Raw genomic sequence first — 18,094 nt, forward strand, 5'->3', positions numbered from 1 at the left:
GACATAGGGAGGATGTGGTATTACCAGAGCCAGAACCTGAAGCCATTGGGTGAGAGTTAGAACTGTGGCAGGGGCTGCTCCACAGGAGCTGGGAACCCAGAGGATGGGCTTGATCAACAGGACCTGAAATTGCATAAACAAGCAAGCAAACTAAAGCAGCCAGTGCTGGAAGCCTCACTGGAAGCAAAAAGGAGGAGAAATACTCTGGTTCATCCTGCCCTCCAGTCTTCCACCAGTACCACCCACTGGCCAAACCTACTTGAAAGCCAGTTGGCAAGGGAACCTGGGAAATGTAGTTCTCTGCAATGTAGATGGCATGAGCTCTGCAAGGAGCCCACCAAAAGGTTGTCCACACAGTGCAAACTGTTGAGCTCCACCCTCTGACAGGACCAATTCTACAGGCCTTGGAAGGTCCCAGCTAGACAGGAGGTGCTCAGTCTCTCCTGGGTCTTATGGCTAGAAGGTGAGTCATCATTATAGATGCACTTGTGTGACTTCTAGTGATTATTTTATAACCTGTGGCTAAAACAGCAATGCAGTGCTGGTACAGCCATGAGGTGACCACACTGAGTTCTGGGTTGATGTGGTTGAGGGTCAGGGAGGTACCTAAATGTGTCTTTTGTTAGGACTTGTGTGTTCCTGAGAAGCCATACTAGGCAAATGCCCCTATTTGATATCATCCTTAGGCTTGCTGAGACCTGTTTCCCTCAAGTTGACCTTTAGTAAATTAGAACTCACATAAAATGTATGTGTCCTGGTGCTCATTTTTACCAGTTCTCATACCCAGTCCTCTGATGGACTTATGGAGGGGTTAGTGACTCCACCCTTCAGGCAGCCAGACTTCCAAGAAGAGGTCTGCAGCTAGGGGATGAACGTAACAGTGGATTCCCCGTTGCTCAAGCCGATTTGGCTATTTAAAAGAAAGCTTGTCTTTTCAAAACAGTCTTTAAGACCCTCACACAAATTTGGCTTGCTTTTTTCTGGGTCAAGACCCCCAAGATTACTGGGACAAAGACAACGTACTGGATGCCTGGCATTTTGAGAGGTAAAGGAAAACATCTATTGCAGGACTTCCATACGCCATATCCAGGCTTGGCACCTTTCAAATGTATCATGTCATCGGTTCATCCAACCCCACTATGTGGTCGTGGTGGTTCTCCAATTTATAGATGAGGAAACTGAAGCTCAGGTAAGCAAGGCAACTTCCTAAGGACATGTAACTAGTGAGTGGAGAACCATTGTTTGCAGTGACAGCACCCAAGGCCATCCTCCCACAAAACATTTGAGAAGCCCACCTCAGAAGGAGTGAGGCAAATCAAGGGATTCTTGGGGTCTAGTTACCCAAACTGGGGGAATCAAATTCCCAAAGACTGAATCAGATGTGATTCATTTGGGATTCATAAAGCTTGCAAGGGAAAAACAGGTAGGGATTCAGGACACTGAACTGATAGAGGACTCTGGAGCCTTGTCTAGCATTGGTTGTTTTCAAAACGCTTCCTGTATCTGCTTCGGATAATCAGTGATCCCCTAATGCAGACTAAACAATTTAAATGGTACAGTGAATTACACAACGCCATCACATGCAAGCAACCTACTTAGCGTGATGAATTTACTGGGGGTCCCTGTTACTCACCTGATCTGAGAGACGCAGGAAAGAAAAGAGGGAACTGCCCCATTTGCACTTGCTTTCCAGCACAGGATACCAATACCCTTTCTGCCCCTTCTTTCCAGCCCCGCTCACATCTGACTCAGCTTCGGAGTTGTCTGCCTCACATGGTAACCATTGGGCAACGAATCCAGACAAGGCACTTTACCACCTGGAAGGGAATTTCAGGATCTCAGCTTTTAGAGTTGAAGTTGAATGCAGTGCTGCTGGTAAGCCCAGTTCAAGTTCAATGTTTCCCACTCCACATGCTCACTTATTCGATAAAAGAATGCTTTTAAAGTATGAGACAATGGTCTGTCACTGCAGGCCCCATTAGTATGCTGGCCTTCCTGCCAGGTTTTCCTTGGCAGTCTCCTGACTTGGGGACTCAGTTCTAACTCCTTTCAGACAGTTCGTCCCATTTCCACCTTCCAGCCTCAAGTTAAGATATTATCTTATGAGAAGGGTTAGGGCAGGGATGAAGGGAGGGGGGAAGGAAGGACAGGCCTTGCTCTTTGGGTCCCTAGAGAAGCCGGGTTCTTTCCTGTTATCTATCTTCTCCATCCAGCCCGTAACCTAGGTCCTTTCAGAGGATGTCCTTTTTCCTGTCTCTGGACTAAACAAACTGGGATTCTCTCTGGCTTTTGGTCCTGATGTCTTTGTCTGCTGCCCTGCCTTTATTCTGTATCCTCTCTGATCTCGTCCCTCTTCCTGCCCCAGTTTTTCTCCCCTCCCCCACCCCCAGGGTCACTTTTCCTGCCTCTACTCTTTTCAGTCCCTGATCTTTCAGGCTATTGTCCCAGGAATTCAGCCATCCTCCCTATCATCATCTTTTCTACAAATAACTTTGGAGTTACCTGCTCATATTTGGCACAGGTCTTGGCCTTTTTCTCCATCGTCATTTTCCTTGCACAGTCCTGTTCAGGGCTTCACAATCCACATCTGCATTTCAAAGCAATAGTCATTGATCCTAACCACCTTAATAAAATACTTAAGACTGCAATTTTATATTTGACAAAACAGTTTTAGCCACTAGGTTTCAGGGGACTAGTTTTTCAGGGGACAATGCATTCTTTCCTAGAGAGAACACTGGTAAATAAACATAGTAAATCAGAAATACTCCAGCAAATATGTGCATATAAAATATTTAGGTATAATGTGAGGGTCTATACGTGTCTAACAAGTTTTTCTCCTCTCCCTTCTTCAGCGTCTCTAGCAGATCTAATGCACTTGATAGATACACTTACCTTCAAAAATCTGCCTTATCTAATAGTACCAACTGTTAAATAGATAGCCAGTGGGAAATTGTTGTATAACAAAGGGAGTCCAACTCGAGGATGGAAGACACCTTAGAGGACTGGGATGGGGAGGGAGGGGAGGACTCGAGGGAGGGTAGGGGGGAGTTGAGGGAGGGAGGGAATATGGGTATATGTGTATAAAAACAGATGATTGAACTTGGTGTACCCCCCCCCAAAAAAATCTGCCTTATCTCTTGGAGAAATTTCCCTGATATAATCCTGGTATTATTTACTATATACATGAGTGAGTCCATTGAAAAGAAAATTTATGTTGTCCAGTGTCAAAAGCCAAAAAGGAAAATATATTTCAGAATGGGAAAGAAGCAAGAAACTACAAAGTCAAACAGAATTCTGGGGCAACTTCAAGAATGATGGAATAGAAAAAGGAGGAGAAAGTTGAGGCAGAATAATTTGACTTTTTTGTAGATAGATTTCTTTCTAAGCCAGAGAAACCCTGCTAGCTGGCATCAGTTCTCATCTGCACACAAAACTCAAACCACAACTAAAGCTACTCTAAGGAAAGGTAGGGACCAGAAAGCAAGGTATTTCATGGAAGCATGGTGTTTTAGAGCTGGAAAGGGCTTTCACAATCAGTTATCCAAACAATTAGACTGAAAAAGATAGGCTCCGTAAAGTCATTGTCAAATACACTCGATAATGATAGAATGACACCTAACATTTATTGTTTATTATGTAGAAAGAATACTTCACGTGAGATCTACCCTCTTAGCCAATGTTTACATGTATAATATATTATGAGGTGCAATGTTGTACAGCAGATTCTAGAGTGTATTCACCTTGCTTGACTGAAACTGTATGCCTGTTGATTAGAAACTGCCCATATTCTCCTCTCCTCAAGCCCTGACATAGAATTATCCTCCATGCTATGTGTTTTTTATACATTATTTTATTTCATCTCACAATAGTCCTGTAAGGTAGGTATCACTATTATCCTCATTTTCTAAATGAGGAAACTGACACTCAGAGAGGTTAAAAAACTCATTCAAATCTTTACAGGTAGAAAGCAGCAGGGCCAGTATCTGAAGAGAAGCAGCCTGACTGCACAGACCTCTTAACCTCTACGCTGTCTAATCATTACCAAGGGTCTGGTCAATTCAAACCTCTGGTTAAACTATGCAGATAATGAAAGAAGATGCATTTAAGAAGGACTCTTTGGTTTTCTACTTTCTGGATGAATCTTAGAACTATTCTACATTAGTTAGAATAATCTAGGTTGTGCTACAGTAACAAACAATCCCAACATCTCAATGTCTTATAACAACAGAATTTTATTTCTCACTCATGCTATATCAGGTCAGTAATGAATCTGGCTTCACATGATCCTCCCTCAGGACTCAGGCTGGCAGAGCCTCCCCATCTGAAATAGTGTTAGTCACTACGGCTAGAGAATGGGAAGATGGTGACTTGTGCACTGATGTTACAGGCTTTGACCTGAAGGTGATGCTCATCAATTCTGCTCACATTTCATTAGCTGAAACAAGTTCCATGGCCACACATAATTTTAAAGATGTGGGAAAATACAGTCTAACTACAAGGACTGCTTGCTAATATGTTATATGGCAGAAAAGCACTGCCTGGAAATACTGAGGAATAATCCTAATGGCTATCATAGTACCAAATTCATGAAACTGCCCCATGCGCTTACTTCCCTCTGGTTATATTGACCAGCCCTAATTCTGCAATTTAAATGTGCACTTTGAATTTGTTTGTGTATGTCATGAACAAGTTTAATTCCAAATTATTTACTACCACTGTTGCTTTTCTAGAACACTAAATACACTTTCCCTCAAGCACAAAACTACATAGGTAACATTTTAGACCCAAGTAATAAAAATCAGATTTGAATAAAACTCAATAAAATCTATATTCCACTTACAATCGTTCCCCATACCTGTAGGTTCCACATCCATGGATTAAACCAACTGCAGATCAAAAACATTCGCCCCCGGCCAAAATTCCAGAAAGTTCCCAAAACCAAAACTTGAATATGCCACACAGAGGCAACTATTTACATAGCAATTTAAATGGGATTTACAACTACTTATATTTTATTGGATATTATAAGAAATCTAGAGATGATTGAAAGTATACAGGAGGAGGGCTTCCTAGGTGGTGCAGTGGTTAAAAATCCACCTGCCAATGCAGGGGACACGGGTTCAATCCCTGCTCCAGGAAGATTCCACATGCCGCAGAGCAACGAAGCCCATGTGCCACAACTATTGAGCCTGCACTCTAGAGCCCATGAGCCACAACTCTTGAGCCCAAGTGCCACAACTACTGAAGCCCATGGGCTTAGAGCCTGTGCTCTGCAACAAGAGAAGCCACGGCAATGAGGAGCCCACGCACCACAACAATGAGGAGCCCACGCACCACAACAAAGAGTAGCTCCCGCTCGCTGCAACTGGAGAAGACTCGTGTGCAGCAACAAAAACCCAACACAGCCAATAAATAAATAAATATTAATAAATTTATAAAAAAATAAAAATAAATAAAGTATACAGGAGGATTGTGTAGGTTATACGCAAGTATTATGCCATTTTATACAAGGGACTTGAGCATCTGCAGATTTTGGTATTGCTGGGGAAGGTGGGGGTCCTGAAACCAATCCCCCACAGATACCAAAGGATGACTGTAATAAACAGAAAAATTGAGATGTCATGATGGGAGATAATACATGTGACAATTCTTAGCATATTGCCTCACACAAAGTAAGCACTCAGTAATTGTTAGCTTCCTTACATATAATAGACTTCAATTAATTTTTTTTCAAGAGACACATCTATTTCATTATCTGCCAAAGACTGCTGAAGGCTAGCAATACTGCTGGCTCTAATGCTGATTACCAGACAACAGGCATACTAAGAAATTAAAAGATAAAAATGAATGACCTTGAGAGATGTTGTCCCAAAGCTCTTCTTCTCAAAGGGGGAAAACGTTGATGAGGAGTTAGATCTCTGGGCCACAGTTATTTTCACATGAGCTAAATCTCCTTAAGCCATAGCTCTTTGTAATTAACCAGAACAGTTTTCAAACATCTCTGACATATGCTGGTCATCATCACCACCCTCTTTGACATGTAATTACACATTAGTGCAGGATATGGGAGGTAAAAGCAGGTAGAGGACAATAGAGGTCGTTTTCACAGGAAAAAAGAGCAGCATCACAACCGACACAATGGAATTTTCCTATTAACTGCTGGAAAGAGAAACACGGGTATCCGAAGGCAAAACACAGAAAACTCCACATAAAGCTGAACCATGGAAATCAGAATTGTAGATCTTGAGGGAAACCCATGGTATGAGAGCAATTCTCTCCGAGAATTTAGAAAACAAACAAGGGCAGTGCCAATCGCATAATTCTGTTCATCCCTTTTCTGATTAAAACCAGGGTCAAAGGAATGCCAGTCTACTAGAAAAAAGGATGGATTTTTTTTACTAGTCTCGCTCATGATAAAGGTACTTTGATGATGGAAGATCTCCCCAAATTTACTCTACCTTACTTGACCCCAGATATGAATACCTCCAACTGAAACCTTGCTTCTTCATTTTGCAATATGAAGAAATGCTTGCTGGAGGAACTTTCTAGCAGGATACCCTTGAATGCACTTCCTGATGAAGTGGGAGATGTGCCAGCTGCCACTACAGATGCTGAAAGAACTGGGAACAAGTGAAGCTGATTGTAATAATATGTTGCACAAGGCTGAAGGAGCTATGGTTGTGGAGAGCCCCAGTTCAGTGCTAGGCACCTTCCAGCTAAACAAAGGCCAAGGCAAAATTTGGCCCTTTACTCCAGCAAAACTATTATGATGTCTTGCTAGTATGTTACATGGCACAGGAGGACTGCAGAATTTCCCTTAAAAAGAAAAAGAAATAGTAGCATCGGGGGAAACTGAAAGTTTCTTTTTCCTAGAGATGATGATTGGCAATATAAGCACTCTGTATAGCTTTGATTTCAGAAATAGGGAGACGGCGCTCAGCCAAGAATTATATCACTTTATTACTTGCAAACGCTTTAATTTCCATTGTTACAGACGTATGTCTTTGGTCTGTTTTGTTCTGTTGTTAAAATAAAAATTCAAGCTGTAGTAAATCAGCATCAAATCATTTACACCTTCTTACAAATTAACATATTAGAACCTTATCCCAGAGATTTCCCAACACCTTCTAGTAACAAACTGGGGGAGAAAGAAAAATAAAAGGGTGCTCCATGTCTGAGAGGAATTTTATAGCACACAGGAACAGATCAGTTTAGACTTAAAACTCAGAGGTTGAGAGTTAGGTTTCTGGAAATATGACAGGAAGAAGAAAACAGGTGAGGAAGGCAAAGGCAAAGTTAGAGTTTATTCCTTCATTTGAATGTTTTTGTTTCAATAAATGGATTAATTGAGCCATTTGCAAAAGTGGGATATTTTTGATGGCTAAGATATCCTTCAGGTCAAAGATGAAGTCCTGAAAGCTAGCATTGTTTTATTCTTTTTATCGTTTGTAACTGCCTTTTCACTGCCTAGAAAACCACCTGGACCATGGCAGGTAATAAATTTTTGTTTTCATGAGTGAATAAGTGAATGGATGAATACAACTGAAACTTCAAATCTAAATAAATAGTATTTCCTTCAAAGTTATCACATGGGAGATTGTGTACTTATTCCAATCATCGCCTTATTGCTCCAAACATATCCAGACACCATTCTGAGAATTGCCAAAGCAAATGACAAAGTCATTTTAAAATCATCAGTAGTGTCACATCATCTCCCTCTGGTGAAATAGAGTTTTGCTGCTGCTGTTGTTGTTGTTGTTATAAATACAATAGCAGATAAATTTTCAAGCTAGTTCTATTTTTTTAATCAAAAATGACATACAGTTTTATGAAGAAGGCTTTCTTGTGTGGCAAAAGCAAATCTAAAAGGGAGCCCCCAAAAGAGTGGATACATGTATAACTGATTCACTTTGCTGTACCCCTAAAACTAACGTAAATCAACTACACTCAAAGAAAATTTCTTTTTAATTTTTAAAAAATAAAATGAAAGGGAGCCCCAATCACTCCAAGCAAGTTCAATTGGCTAGAGCCACTCCCCTGACACCCCCCCACCCCTCAACATGGCTCCTTTGAAAAATAAGACTTATTTGAATATCTAATTTTTGGTGTGTTTGCTATTAAACAAAGAAATGAGCAAAAAAATTGTATTAAAGTCACACTCTGTGTTACCTTCTTTATTCATTATGCACATCACAAAAAAGATAACATTTTAAAAATCTCTTTTAGTGTAGGGCAATGATGTATACTTCCTTTATGTCACCTCATCTCTCCACCTGCCCAAGATCCAGCTTAGGCAATAAATACTATATATGTACAGTAAGGATTCCCACATAGACGTCTCCAACTCTGTCCTACGCCCTGAGCTCTAGATTTACATTTTCAACCATCTATTAGATTCCACACTTTATGTGTAATACCTAACTCAAACTCAAGATGTCTTTAAAAAAAAGTCTTGCATCCCTTAGAATTTCCCATCTCAATTTTTGCCTATAAAGTCTAATCTCAACTAGCGTGATCTTTCAAAAATGTGAATCAGGCAACGTGAACCCTCTACGACCTACCCTCACCTTAAAATTTAACCACAGTCCCCTGACCTGGCCTCTGCCTCTCTCAGCTCCAACAACTCCACCTTTACCACTCTCCTCCAGGCCCTCTGCCCCGCCTGTTTTCCCCAGAACCACTAAGCTCATCATAGACTCAGCCCCTTACAGGTTCCCTTCCTTACACCTAGAATTCCCTTTCCCATACCTTCACACGTCTGATTCCTTCTCACCATCAGGACGCTGTTCAATGTCATCTTCTGAAAAATATATTTGCTAATCTATCTAGAATTTCCCCACTCAAGTCACTCTGTTCCTCAACCTTGTGTTATTTTATTCACAGGACTAATCATATCTGAAATCATTATTTTGTTTATTTATTGTCAGTTCTCCTACATCTAGAATGTCAGAGCCATGAGGATAGGAATTTTGCTTAATTTGTTTACTGTGAGAGTTTAGAACCGCACTTGGCACATAGTGGGCGTACTACTTTCAATGAATGAATGAATGTTCAATCAACCATACAAATTTGTATAGTAGTTCTAAGAAAGTTTTCTGATCAGATTGCACTCTTCTGAAGGTAAAGAACTGCTAATAGAGCCAGTAGCCATCAGTTATGTAAACAAACAATTAGATTTAGAACTAATGCATCCACACAGGCTTGCCTAGGTTACTAGTTGTATAGTCTGTATGAAGTATTAGCTGGGAAACAAGATATGTATCATTTCACACTATCTTCAGAATCCTTGGGTGCCAGATAAAATGCTTCCTGGGTATATATGTATTATCCTGGCCAGCCCTGACAAGGTTCAGAAAATGACCATACCTGGCATCGAATGGCTGTACTTTGTCCTTCTTTGCTCTCTCTCCTTTTCAAGTGTGGAGCCTGTTGGAAAAGAAGCATTATATGAATTCAAAGCATTATCTTATCAAATCCCCATAATTATTTTAACTATGTGGCATAATCTGTGCACAGCCAGTGATTAAGCTGTGCCACAATTAAAACAATATCGTGAAACTAATTACAAAGAGCTAGACAGACTGTGCTATCTTTCTGCTTGGTGTCCGAATGTTACATAGAAGAATGTAATTCTACTCAGCAGACACCATCAAAATCTTCCAACATATTTTTAAATCCCTGGCTGTCTGAGGGGTGGGTGGGGTCAGGGAAGGACGGGAAACAACAAAGAGTGGAGAAGAGTCCTGAATGAAGTTCCTTCGGCCTTTTAGATAAACCTTTCATCTTAAGGGGAGAAAATAATTTAAAATGATTCTCAGGAAAATATTTTTTTTCTCTTTATAAAAACTGTACAATCAGAAAGCCAGATAGTTTGGCCAGACTACAGGAGCTATCTAGAAGTCAGAAAGACCTGGCAGATATATCCCCATTGAGACTGAAGCTACAATTATTTTCCTAGTCAGAGCAGCTGAGGGAAAGAAGCAAGAATCCAAGGGCTAATGTTAAATTCATCATTTCACATAGTATTCACACAAGGCCAATGGTATGAGTAAAGTACTTTACATGTGCGCATCCCGCTGTTAACAAAAGATTTATGTGCTGCTTTCATTCATATCATCATTATTCTTATTCCCAAATAATGGTAAGAGATGCAGCCCATAAATACATGGGCTAAATGGCAAAAGGAAGATATCCAACACGAAAAATCTGCCTAGTCACTCACCCATGGCTACAAAATAATTCAAACTGATTTTTTTTCACCCCAGTCCAAGGCTGCCCTGACAAAAAACATACAAATAGAATCACTCTGTGGGGTTATACAAGAGAATAGGAGAATAAGACTTGGTAGCAGGTAAGTATCAGGGCTTACTTTAGATCAGCTCATCCTGGACCAGCAGCATCTGCACTGTTTGGGAACCTGTTAGAAATGCAACTTCCAGAATCCTAATCCAGACCTACTGACACAGGAATTATGGAGGTAGGGGCCAGAAATCTGTGTCCTAATAAGGCCTCCTGGTGATTCTCATACCTGCTCAAGCTTGAAAGCCACTGCCTTTTTGTTATTACTGTTGTTAAGGTTTTTTTTTTCTTCTAGTTTTATTGAGATATAATTGACATACAATATTGTGTAAGTTGAAGGTGAACAATCTGATAACTTTCCACTTTTGCTACAGGATTATAAGGACCCAAACACACCATCGCCTGGGTGTCCCAGGACTCCCTTCCTGCTCTAAACCTGACCTTCCCACATGCTAGATGTCTGAGTAGCAACACAAGTAAAGTGGCAGTTAAACTCCCTTCTACACCTGAGGAAAGCAGTGTAGGTAGACCCACCTATAAAACCAAATCAGAGAAGGAGAACTAGAATTTCATGTCTTTTCTCTGGGTAGATCTATGCTATCAGGAAAAAAATAATAATTTATGATAAGATTACACTTTGGATCTTAGAACTAAATTGCAAGCTCTTTGATTTCTAGTCATCTGGAATATTCTTCAGTTCCTGGCACTAATGGTTTAGCTGTATTGGCAATCTAAACATATCTGTTCAAATGAATGAAGTAATATTTTTAACAGACTCCAGTTGCTCTACCATGAAAAGCAGTTACCTTCACTTCTGTTTTCCCTCTACTGTCTTGCAGAGCACTGTCTCACCTAGCCTTGTACACCATACCAGACAGAAAGAAATGGTCATTACCAGGTTCCCTGACTTAAAAGTCAGACCTTATCAGAAAGGCGTGAACTTCCTTCATTCACACTCCTGTTCATTCAACAAATGTTAACTGTGCATCTGTCACATGTCAGGCATGGAGCTAAAAACTAGAGAAACACACTCAGATATGAATCATCCTGCACCTGGGAGCACACAGTCTAGTAGAAGGCAACACATACGAATAATTAAGCCCAAAAGGAGATGCTAGTTGCTATGACGGAAGTGAGCACAGGATATGATACAAGACAAGAGCGTACATTCAAGTCTATTTCTAAGAGTCTGACACGGTGTCTGGTGGCATTGTGCCTGGATATACTCTGTATATCCTTCTAACCCAGCAACTCAAAGTCAACTTTGCAGGGATTAAAAACTTATTCTGAGATCTGAGAGTGATAATGACCAGTATTAGTCAGTTTAGAATTAGCCAAGAATGTGAGAATTTGAAAAATAAAGTAAAACATTTCCTCAGACAGAGTTGCCTGAATATTCTTACTGAGAACTACTTTTCTGGGCTGTATACCGAATCTGTGCGTCTGCTCACTTGTGCCTCCTTGACGACTGGAGTCAAGGCCTAATGCTTGGCAAAAATAACTTGAGCAGCATGCCACGCACTCTATTCTCTGCTGCCACAGTGATTCTAGACCTTGTGCAAATCTACCCTAAGCAACTAGGGGCTATAACTAGGGAAATTGATTTCCTTAAAAAGCAAAGGGAATGCAGTTGCCAAAAGAGTTTCTAGGAGGATATGCCTGGAATTTGGGATTTTTGATTTGTGTTTCTACAAACCCTGGGCAAGCTGCCCTACTAAAATTACCATTAAGTTGAATTTATGACCAAGTAATGGTACATTTCTCTCATTAAAGACAGATCTTCTCTATCTGTCTGGGCTCAAGCATGACCTGCGTGGGAAAACAATAAATCACCAGCCCCGCATTGCTCTTTTGTGTGCCTTGGGAGGGGAGGGGGGATGCCAAAGCGGTTAAGGTCAGCTTTGTGACTTGTGTCCCAGGAGGGCAAAAAAATCAGTTTGAGGATTTGCTAAAGGATCAACAAAATAATTGATAACCAGTGCACTGGCATGATTCTGTGGTTGGAATGCCTTTGAAACTGTTCCCAAATGGCACCAGGGATTAGGGAAGATTCTTGAACAGAGAATGAGTTATGTGACCTGGGGCATACTTTAACTCTGCCATCGACCTGGGTGTCATTGTGAAGAACACTTAACCTCAGTGACCTCCTCGTCTGTCAAGGAGGTAGAATAACGGCTGCAGTCCAGATGGAGCACACAAAGCACCAAGAGACATCCTCCAAAAGTGGTCAGTTATATCTCGGAGCTTCCGCAAGTTTTATTATTAAAATCAGAGAAACAAAAACAGATGAAAATAAAACCTGGTTTCAATCTTCAATTCCAAACTATAGGATACTAACACCAAGCACTGAATTTTCCAATGCTTCTTCACTTTCAGATTTTACCTAGAAGAAACAATAATGATAATTGTAATATTTAATATTTATTATTTGAAACCTTGGCCCAGGCACTGGACTAAGCCTTTTATCTGCTTTTCATGCCATCTGCACCACTACCTCCTGAGGTGGGGACTTCTAGCTCCATTTTGCAGATGAGAACCCTGGGGTTTATGGAAGCCAACCCAGTGATAATGCTAGGACTCCCACACAGATTATCGGGCTGTTTCTATAAAGTCCATGCTCTTAAGCACTAATGAGCTCTAAGAGAGGAAACAACAAATGATGAAGGAAATCCTATCTGTTCTTAAATTTTTAGATCAAATTTTTCTAATGTTAGATAAAAAGTTTAATATTATGAAGTTTAATCACTAGTTGCTTAAGAATACCCCTTTTCAATTACTGTTACCATCCATTCAATATCCACTAGAAATCCATTTAATAGGGGATTCTTTCTCACCTAAAATTAACTGTATCTTCCTATTCTATACTTCAAATATTTAAAGCAGAAGCATTTTCAGGATAAACTCTCTACCTTAACCTCATTCAGAACTCTGACTCCATTCTTTAAAAGTCTTACACATTTTATAACCTCAGGTTATATCATAATATAAATTCTTTTATATTATCAAGAATTTAATTATATGTTCCTTAAAACTTTATTCCTTTTGAGAACTTATATTTTATTCCAACTATTTCTGAAATAAATTATAAACTTTTGATGACTCAGGGTCCTCTGGAGAATTCATGCTTTTATGCTTACTGTAGCTATACAAAGTAAATCCAGACTTCTGTGCATTGTAGTTTTTGGACCTGTATTTTATCTCTCTCTCCTCCCACCATTGTAAACTGTTATTCCACATGCTGGCCTCGCTGCTTATAATCTATCTTACTTTATAAATAATTGTCTGGATAAAGGCCTGAAGGAAGATCCATGTTTTTACTGTGGAGTAAAGTACATTGGCTTTGTGACATGTATTTTCATATAGTTTACCTCTAAGTTTATAACAGTCTCCACAATGGTTATGTCTGACCAAAGACATAAGTTGAATGTGAATGCAAGTTATATTGTTTTTTGCAAGTCACACATACATATATGGAAATATAAGTAGATATGGATTATGATACAGGTATAGATACACAGATAGTATGCATAGGCCTTTAGCTTAGACTGCAGACCAGACATGATACTGTGAGAACCATGAAAGTAAGGGCTTTCTCTAAACTGGAGACTGTTTTTAAAAGTTTGCTGTGGGCCCAGAATTCAAGTTTCAACTTTACTTACCACTATACTTATTTATACTGCAATGTTTTATACAGAAAAGTCAGTCAATAAGTGCTAACTAAAGAAAATTATACAAAAAAGGCTTTCAATGCCAAACTATAGAATTGTTTGCTAATGCCTTGTCCGTTCCAGATTCACCTATGCTCCTCTTTGAACTTAAAAGAATTTATAAAATAACTCACATGTGTTAAAACTCTCTAAGAGCATACTAAACATTAAGAGAAGGAAAATATAAGCCACAGAGTAAGAGAAAATGTTCGCAAATTGTATATCCAACAAAGAACTGTTATCAAGAATACATATACATTTTTAAAACCTCCCAAAACTCAATAATTAAAAAATATGTACAAAAGATTTGGATACTTTACCAAAAAAGATAAACTGATGGCAGATAAGCATGTGAAAAGATTTTCAACACTATTAGCTATTAGAGAAATGCAAATTTAAACCACAAGGAGATACCACCACATGCTTATTAGAATGACTAAAATTAAAAAGAATGAGCATACAAAATGCTGGTGAGGATATGGAAGAAATGGAACTCTCATATGTCTGTACAAGGATTCATACATGAATGTTCATAGCAGATTTATTCATAATAGCCCCAAACTGGAAACAACCCAAACGTCCATCAACAGGTGAATGGATAAATAGATCATGGTATAGCTACACAATGGAATACTGCTCAGCAACTAAAAGAAAATAAACAACTGATTCATGAAACAGCATGGCTGTATCTCAAAATAACTATGCTGAGTGAAATAAGCCAGAAAAAGAAGAATCCATACCCTATCATTCCGTTTGTATAAAATTCTGGAAAATGCAGACTCATCTATAGTAACAGGAAGCAGCTAGCTCAATAGTTGCCTGGTGGCTGGGGTGAGTAACGGTGGAAGGGAAGGCTTACCAAAGACAACAAGGAAATTTGTAGGGATGAGAGGTATGTTTACTATTTTGATCATGGCAATGGTTTCATGGGTGTACAAATGTGTCAAAAATTTTCAAATTGTGTGCTTTAAATTTGTGCAATTTATGACTTGTCAATTACAGCTCAATAAAGCTAAAGCAAAGGGCAAAAAAAAAAAGAGAACAAAGCAAACAAAAGAAAGGGAATAAAAGCAGTTTCAGAATCAGTTTTCAGAATCAAAAGTTTAGATCTGAAACAAATTTAACAGATCAACCCATCTACTTATTCATTTTATGGATGAAGCAATTGAGAGCAAGACAATGGTTACCCACAGGTAGACTCATTGGGGACACCAAAAGAACAAAAATAAGCAAATTTGACAATTGGTAATTCAAAAAAAAAAGCATCAAGTAGACAAGGTAGAGAAAATCATAATTTTGTTGTATTTGCTGATAGTTATACCTGGGGTCATGTTGTCATGACATGCTCAATGCTTAGGTCTTCTAAGCATCTTAATCCTGCCACAGACCGAGAAATGTCAAATGACTTGATTATTCTCATAGTAGGTGGCAGAGCAACAGCTCATGTCTTTAAACTCTCATCTCAGGGCTCTATCTCTTAAAACAGGTTCACAGAGCTGGAAGAGAAGTCCACACCAGAAGAATCAGCAGTCATATGACTTAAAGATCCCTAACCAGAAAGCAAAAGGAGCTTTGCAAGTCAACATATTTGCATCTCACTTACCAAAAGCACCCCTACAAAAACTATAGATCATGCAAACTTCCACTGGTGTTAAAGATGCTACACCCATTCCCTGCTTCAGCTTAGGTTCTGTCTGCTGTAGATTCCTGTCAGGAGAAGCCAGGCAAAGAGCAAGTAAACTTTTCATGTGGCAGCAAGAGAAATATAAATACAGCCTCCAAAGGAATTGACTGACAAGGGAACAGGAAAAATAGATGGGTTGGTGCTTAGAGGAATCTACTAGCCTCTTCTCACAGCTGGAGGGATTACCAGGTGTCCCAGCTTTCTATTACTGCATAACAAATCACCCCAAAACTTAGTGGCTTACGTAATAATCATTTAGGGACTTCCCTAGTGGAGCAGCGGTTAAGAGTCTGCCTGCCAATGCAGGGGACATGGGTTCGATCCCTGGTCCAGGAAGATCCCACATGCCGCGGAGCAACTAAGCCTATGAGCCACAACTACTGAGCCCTAGTGCCACAACTACTGAAGCCCACGTGCCTAGAGCCTGTGCTCCACAACAAGAGAATTCACCTCAATGAGAAGCCCATGCACTGCAACAAACAGTAGCCTCCGCCTGCCACAACTAGAGAAAGCCCGCACACAGCAACGAAGATCCAACACAGGCAATAAGTAAATTAATTAATTAATTAATCATTTATTTGGCATAAGGGTCTGCGGTTTGGGCAGGTTGCAGTGGGAACAGCTCACCTCTGCTCCATGTGGCCTGACTGGGGTTGAACGATCCACTTCCAACAGAGCTGATAAGTTGATGCTCCCTATCGGTTCCTCTCCATGTGGGCCCCTCCATGGGGTGGCTTGGGTTTCCTGATAGTGTGGAGACTGGGTCCTAAGAGCAAGTATCCAAAGAAATAGGAAGTGGAAGCAACCAGATTTCTTGAGATCTGGTCCTGGATCTTACCAGATCCAGTGCCAGTTTCTAAAGTCATATTTTAAGAAACTGGAAGAGCAATACTTCTGCCACGTTCTATCGGCCAAGCAATCATAATTCATAAGGATTCAAGGGGAAGGAACACAGACCTCCCACCTCTAGAAGGACAGACAGAAACTTGGGGGCCGTATTTTAAAGCCATTACACCAAGGTACAATATGATCACTACAGTTAAAAATTGCATGGACACTTTGGCTAGTTTCTCTTTAAGCCCTTGCTCTCAAGCGAGTGAGGGGATTTGTGTATTCACCTTGACCACAACCTCAGTATTATAAACAAGGCCACACTCTGCTGGCATGTGTGATCTTGGCATCCAAATTTTTTTCCCACTTTACTAATAGAAATGGTACTGTTGCATTTTAAAATAACTCTGGGTACAGTCAACCTAAAAGCTCTCTGTAGACAGGGACTTGATCATGCTACAGTATCCCAAACATAGTAGGCATTTAATGACATTGCAAACTGATACATACCAAGTTGGCCTTACACAATTATCAAATTCTTTTGGCAAATACTGATTGTCTCAATATTTGGTAACACAATAAGAGATAAATAGAAGTTGTGACAGCTTCCCCTACCTCATCATTAGGCAGTAAGTGTAGTGAAAGTGAATCTCAGACCAAATACTGCCGCATAGAAATATTTATTAGCTAGCAAGCTCCAAAATAGTCATACAAACTATTCTCATGGGCTTGAAGAAGTCCCTGCTCTTTGCCTTTTATGCACTCCAACAAGCTTCACAATAATACTTGAACAGAAAAATCAGCAAACCTTCTAATTGGAGCAGGTGACAGAGTCTTGATTAAATAAGGAGACAAAAAACAAAATTCTAGACCCAGGACATACTCTGAAGATGTTAGGCTTCTGGGTTTGTTAGGCCCTTCAATTTTGTTCCTTCAAGGACACTTTTAGTCTGATGCTTGTCTTGCACATCATTCACTTACTCCCCAAATTATGTCTAACATCATTTACATCAATCAGTGAACCCACTGGTGTAGCATATGAGGGGCTCTGGGTCTGGATCTCTGAGCAGAGAACTGCAGGGATCATAGTATTGTGTGAGAGTGGGCTTGTACTGCCTGTGAGCCTACAGTGCACATCTCTTCCCAGCTCTGCATTCCGTGACCTCACACTGGTAGCCTGAAACTAGCCATGGTGGGAATATTTACACCACAGAAATCAACAAATGCTAAAATATCAGGACTCTGCCCCTTCCCAGAGCTGGTTGTTAAACATTTACCAGCACACAACTATAACTGACCACTCCTATGGTATGAATTAAAGTTAATTTACATCATACTATTTATATGGGAGTATTTGAAAATAACTTGTTAATAATAAAATAATCAAGCATTAATTGCTTAAATTAATCCATACAGTTCTTAAATTCAAATAAATGCCTGTGTGTGTTTTGAGTGGATATGGAGTTGTTTGTCCAATCTTACCAGCTCATTAGAATCTGTGAAGTTTTCAGGGGCATCATATTGAGTAGAATATAAAAAATGAATCAAATAGTAATTGATCATTAGGGCTAAA

At 39.9% G+C, this 18,094-nt stretch overlaps 1 pseudogene; it reads left to right on the forward strand.

Annotated features, from left to right (window-relative positions):
* Nucleotides 1-6,587: 6,587 nt before the first annotated feature.
* Nucleotides 6,588-18,094, forward strand: part of LOC130857589 (reticulon-3-like) — a 68,647-nt pseudogene continuing 57,140 nt past the window's right edge.

Source organism: Hippopotamus amphibius, chromosome 7 (genome assembly GCF_030028045.1).
Source record: "Hippopotamus amphibius kiboko isolate mHipAmp2 chromosome 7, mHipAmp2.hap2, whole genome shotgun sequence".
Classification (NCBI taxonomy): domain Eukaryota; kingdom Metazoa; phylum Chordata; class Mammalia; order Artiodactyla; family Hippopotamidae; genus Hippopotamus; species Hippopotamus amphibius.